At 42.7% G+C, this 4,532-nt stretch overlaps 1 long non-coding RNA gene across 2 annotated transcripts; it reads right to left on the reverse strand.

The window, feature by feature from the left end:
* Positions 1-1,853: 1,853 nt before the first annotated feature.
* LOC310661321 lies at positions 1,854-4,294 on the reverse strand. Of its 2 annotated transcripts, none has more exons than XR_014503897.1 (3): positions 4,216-4,294; positions 3,118-3,162; positions 1,854-2,076 (listed from the first exon to the last, which is right to left on the reverse strand). It is a non-coding gene; the product is annotated as an uncharacterized lncRNA (long non-coding RNA). The 2 variants fall into 2 exon arrangements; XR_014503898.1 differs by having other exon boundaries at positions 4,103-4,271.
* Positions 4,295-4,532: the final 238 nt, after the last annotated feature.

The following is a 4,532-nucleotide window of genomic DNA, read 5'->3' on the forward strand; positions in this document are numbered from 1 at the left end:
ATGTTGTTCTGCACTGCTCTTAAGCTTTTAAGGAAAAGTGATCTAGTGAGAGAAGGGTGGGGAGCAGAGGGTGAGAGAGAGATGGTCTGACACATCTGGAAAGGCAGAGGTGCAAGAAATGGGCCAACCCACAAATTTGTTCAGTGTTTGGAGGTGCGGACTCAAAAGCTGTGCTGATTTATTATTGTGTATCTTTGTGTAGTCTTGGTCCGGTTTGACACTTTGGAGGAAATAAGCCTGGGATGCTGCCCCCAGCTGGGGTGGGGGGAGGGGGAGAAGTATCTATATTTCGAAAATAGTTTTGAACAATCCAGGAAGCAGGAGTAAGGGAGAAACACATCTTGGGATACACAAGTTCCTGTCCCAGTCCCTCCATGAAACATGTGAAACCATGGCTTACTGGCAAGAAGCAAATGTTTGGGTTTCCAGAGTAAAAGTTGGAACCACTTCACTTCTCCTCTGCTCCTGCTGTGCTGTCGAGGACTAAGCATTGCATTACATCTGAACCTACTATCGGAGTCCAGCTAAGTTGACTATCTCACTCAGAAAATGAAGAATTTGTAATAATCCTCCTGTTGTTCGGGATCTGTCCTCCCCAGGCCTACCATTTTGTCCCAGAGTGAGGGAAAAGGAAGATTGGTGATGATCTACGTTATGCCTTTTAAAGTTTCTTCACATTTTTCTAGTTTCTATATTACAAGAGATCATCCACCCAAAATATCAGGTGATTTAGCCCAAATGCAGCTTGATGGAGCTGACCTTTTCAGGAGCTAAAGGCATTGACTTCAGGTGGCAAGATTATGGGTTACTATTAGAGAGTGGCAGTGCCTTATTTTTATTTGTTTTTAATAACACATCAAGGACACCCTCTGGATTTTCCACCTCAAGATAACAATATTTGATTCCACTCAGGCAGGATTGAATTCATTTTAGCCTAAAGTTGGCCCTGTGCATGGCTGACTGCTCACTGAAGCAAGGGTCACTTTACCACAACAGCCACATTAGAAATGACTACATTTTACATGACCCAAGTACTGAATGCATCCAGAGGGAGAGTGAGGCGAGGGGGAAGGGTGAAATAATGCTTTCTGTGCTGTGGTGTGAGAAGGACGGAAGCTTCTCTTGCATTTGAGCTTGCCGCAACAGTAGCAGCGCATCACCACACGTCAAATACGCCGTACACTCCGTAGTCTGAGAGGTGATTTTGCGCACCCCTAGCAGGGGCTAATTTTGCTAACTCCTAGGTACGCCTTTGACTGTAGCTGGTTCTGCAAGAAAGCAGTTATCCATTTGTGCTGTTGCTCAGTAGATCAGTTTTTCAACATACCGTAAGACAAGGGATTCTTCATATTTGCTTTGCTTGGCTGTGCTTTGCCTATTGTGGAACAGGCTGCCTCACTTACTGTGACCATCCTATTGCCAGTGCTTTTTTCTGGGGGGACTCAGGGGTACGCATACCCCTAAACATTTGGTGAATCTTTGTACTTTTGTCCATTTACTGTATTTATTTTTCCCAATTTGAACTATAAAATGGTGATTTTCTTGAGTCAAAATGAGAGTACCCCTAAACATTTTTAAGGGGAAAAAGGCACTGCATATTGCCATTTCAGGATCAGGACCCTCTCTGGTTGATCCTGCTGGAGTTTTGAAGCTCAGAATGGCTTAATTCCCTAAAATGTGCTTGCTCTTGGAAAGAGTAGAATACTATTTAACCTTAAAATGAGACCTTTCTCTCTCCCTCTCCATGTATGTGCAAGATGGGGGAGTACTTATTCAAAACCTTGTTTTCCATCACTAGTTAGGATATCACAGTTGAAATCGGACTCTCGCAGCAAACTCCCCGAAGACAGCAGCATAATAAAAAGGTCTTTAAGGTCTTTTCTGAATGATGCAGAATGAATGCCCCCTCTCTTCCGGCTTTCTCCTCTTCCCAGTAAGAATTAGAAAACGATTCTCCCCGTACGGACATGTGATCCAAGCTAATGACAGCAAACGAGAATGCCAGCTGCCGTCCCGGTGTGGCTCTCGTCTCGTTCCTCTGCTCCTCAAGGTAACTTTGTGCTTCTTTGTTCCAGCCTTGCTTGTTGAAAAAAGATGCAAGAAGTCTGGAGGGGTTTAGGAAACACTTTGTGCTTTTTATAGCACTTTTCATTTAGATACTACAAAGCATTCTTTATATGTTTAGCTGTTCTCACACACGGGGCAAAAGAAAATAATCTAAAATGTGAGTAATTACACTAGCCCTTTGGAAATAAAAATATCTTTAATTGATTAATACTTTTGGCAAGGGATTCTTAGTATGGTGTGCATTGTCGAAGATACTTAACGTCATGCAGTTCAAAAGCTTTTGACGTTTAAAAAAGGCACCCCGGTTAATGTGGAAATGGATTTTTCTTTTTTCTTTTGACAAAATTAATTATTTCAGTGCAACTAGTTTTAGAAGAAGCATTCTTAATCTCTCTCACAGGATGGCATGCCTCTTCTAAAACGCAAAAATGTGTAAAATTTGTAAATTCAATAAATAAAATTTATTGTAAAACTACACGCCAATGCCTTCTGGAACATGTACGTGCCTCAGTTCGAAACAAAGGCCTGGTTTGGATGTGTGCATCTTGGTGTAATAAATCAGGATACACATAAATCTTGTGTGCCTGTGCACAGTGGACTCTGTGCTTGCCATATTTGACCCAGGAAGTCTTAAATTACAGGCAACCATATTTCCTATGACTTCCAAACTGTGAAACTGTGGCACCAGGATAGGAGGAAGACAGACCCTTAAAAGCCAAGAAGCGAGGAAGGAGCGGGAGCTCAAAAGCTAAGCATGCAGATGCAAGGCTTAGGCATAAATCTAACCAAAGATAGATTTCCCTTCCTGTTTGAGACCTGTTTTATTAATATGCACATGTATGCAGAATTAGGGTGCAATCCTACACATACGTGCGGCAATTTCTGAATAAATATGCAAAGGATCACAGTTTTAATTACTGCTTATTGTGAAATAGTAATATAAATGGCCCATTCTTCTTTAAAATAAATCTGAGCAGCTTACAAACCAAAACAAAATCACATTATGACAGTAAAAACACAGAACAGCATAAAGCAGGTAAGTAATCTTACCATCAAAATTGAGATAGCACCAGATCAAGAAAGGGGGAAACAACCCTAAAAGAGAATATAAAGCAACTAAAAGAACCTTCAGTCCTTGTCAAAGGCTGCTCTGAAAAGCAAGATCTTAATTTGGCATCAAAATGGGTTCAGTGTTGGGGATTAGGCCTCCCTATGTTATTAATATAGTAATTAATCAGTTAAATTTAATGGGCTGCATTCCATGATAGTCATCCTCAGAGCAGACCCACAGACATTAATGGACCTATTAAACAGGCCCATTAATTTAAAGGAGTCTACTTTGAGTAGAACTTAGTTGGTTGCAACTTAATATGATTAATCAACCAAAATTTCAATCCACAAAAACCCCATAAAATACAATTTCTGTCCAACATTTAGCTGCTACATAACTGTTATATTTATTTGTTCTAGATTGTCTCTTCGGCCATATTACTTAGGGTTGCCTCTTTTTCCAGGACACGTCCTCTTTTTTAAAAATGAGAGTTGTGATAGCGATCTTTTTTGCTCTGCAAAATATGGCAACCCTAAACTGCTTGCCGAATTGCTTCAGTGAATCCTAAGCAGCATAAACACAGCAGATGCTATAATAATTAACAAAACCTAAAGTCGGTGTCTGTGTGTGGAGAATAGTTTCAGTGAGAGGGAGCAGAGGTTGCTTCACTTTGCCCCTTCAGAATTGCCAGCCACAGTCTGCCAAGCAGCCGCTTCTGGCAGCACAATCTCAAGGGTGCCCCACCCATCTTTGCCACAGCCGCCATGAAGCCGCACCTGGGGGGGGGGGGAGCAGGGGGCAGACCTTCCTGTTTTCCCTCAGGGGAAAGTGGGATGGGCTGCCCCTGCTGTAGAGCATTTAAATGGATCTCACTTATTGGAGTTCTAACTCCTCAGTGCTTGCCAGTTGTAACAGAGCTGAATGCCTGGTTTCTGGCCCACCAGCTGGTGATGGTGCCACAGAGGCAGGTCATGACGTGGTTACCTTCTCCCTGCTAGTAAAGTGAATCCCCACATGTGGAGGCAGTGGGTACCAAAAGAGGAAGGGACGGGGGCTCTTAAGGGGGTCTCCGCAGATTGGACAGAATTCCCCCCCACCTGCCACAGGTTACGCATGGAAATCATTCTCTATGAAAACAGCCTGACTCTGCCAACCCTACTCAATGCGCGGCAGCCGTGAAAAGGGCAAATTCCATGCTAGTGTTCATTATGACAGCAAATGAAAGTAAAACTGCTGATGTCATAATGCCGTTATACAAATCTATCGTGCGATCACATTTGGAGTTTTGTGTACAGTTCTGGTTGCCTCACCTCAGAAAGGACACCATAGAGTTGGAAAAGGTTTAGGAAAGGGCCAACTCATTTGACACTTTTTCCCAGGATGACAAGGAGCCAACTCTTTGGGTTGTCAGTCA

Source organism: Podarcis tiliguerta (genome assembly GCF_965153285.1).
Source record: "Podarcis tiliguerta genome assembly, chromosome: 12".
Classification (NCBI taxonomy): domain Eukaryota; kingdom Metazoa; phylum Chordata; class Lepidosauria; order Squamata; family Lacertidae; genus Podarcis; species Podarcis tiliguerta.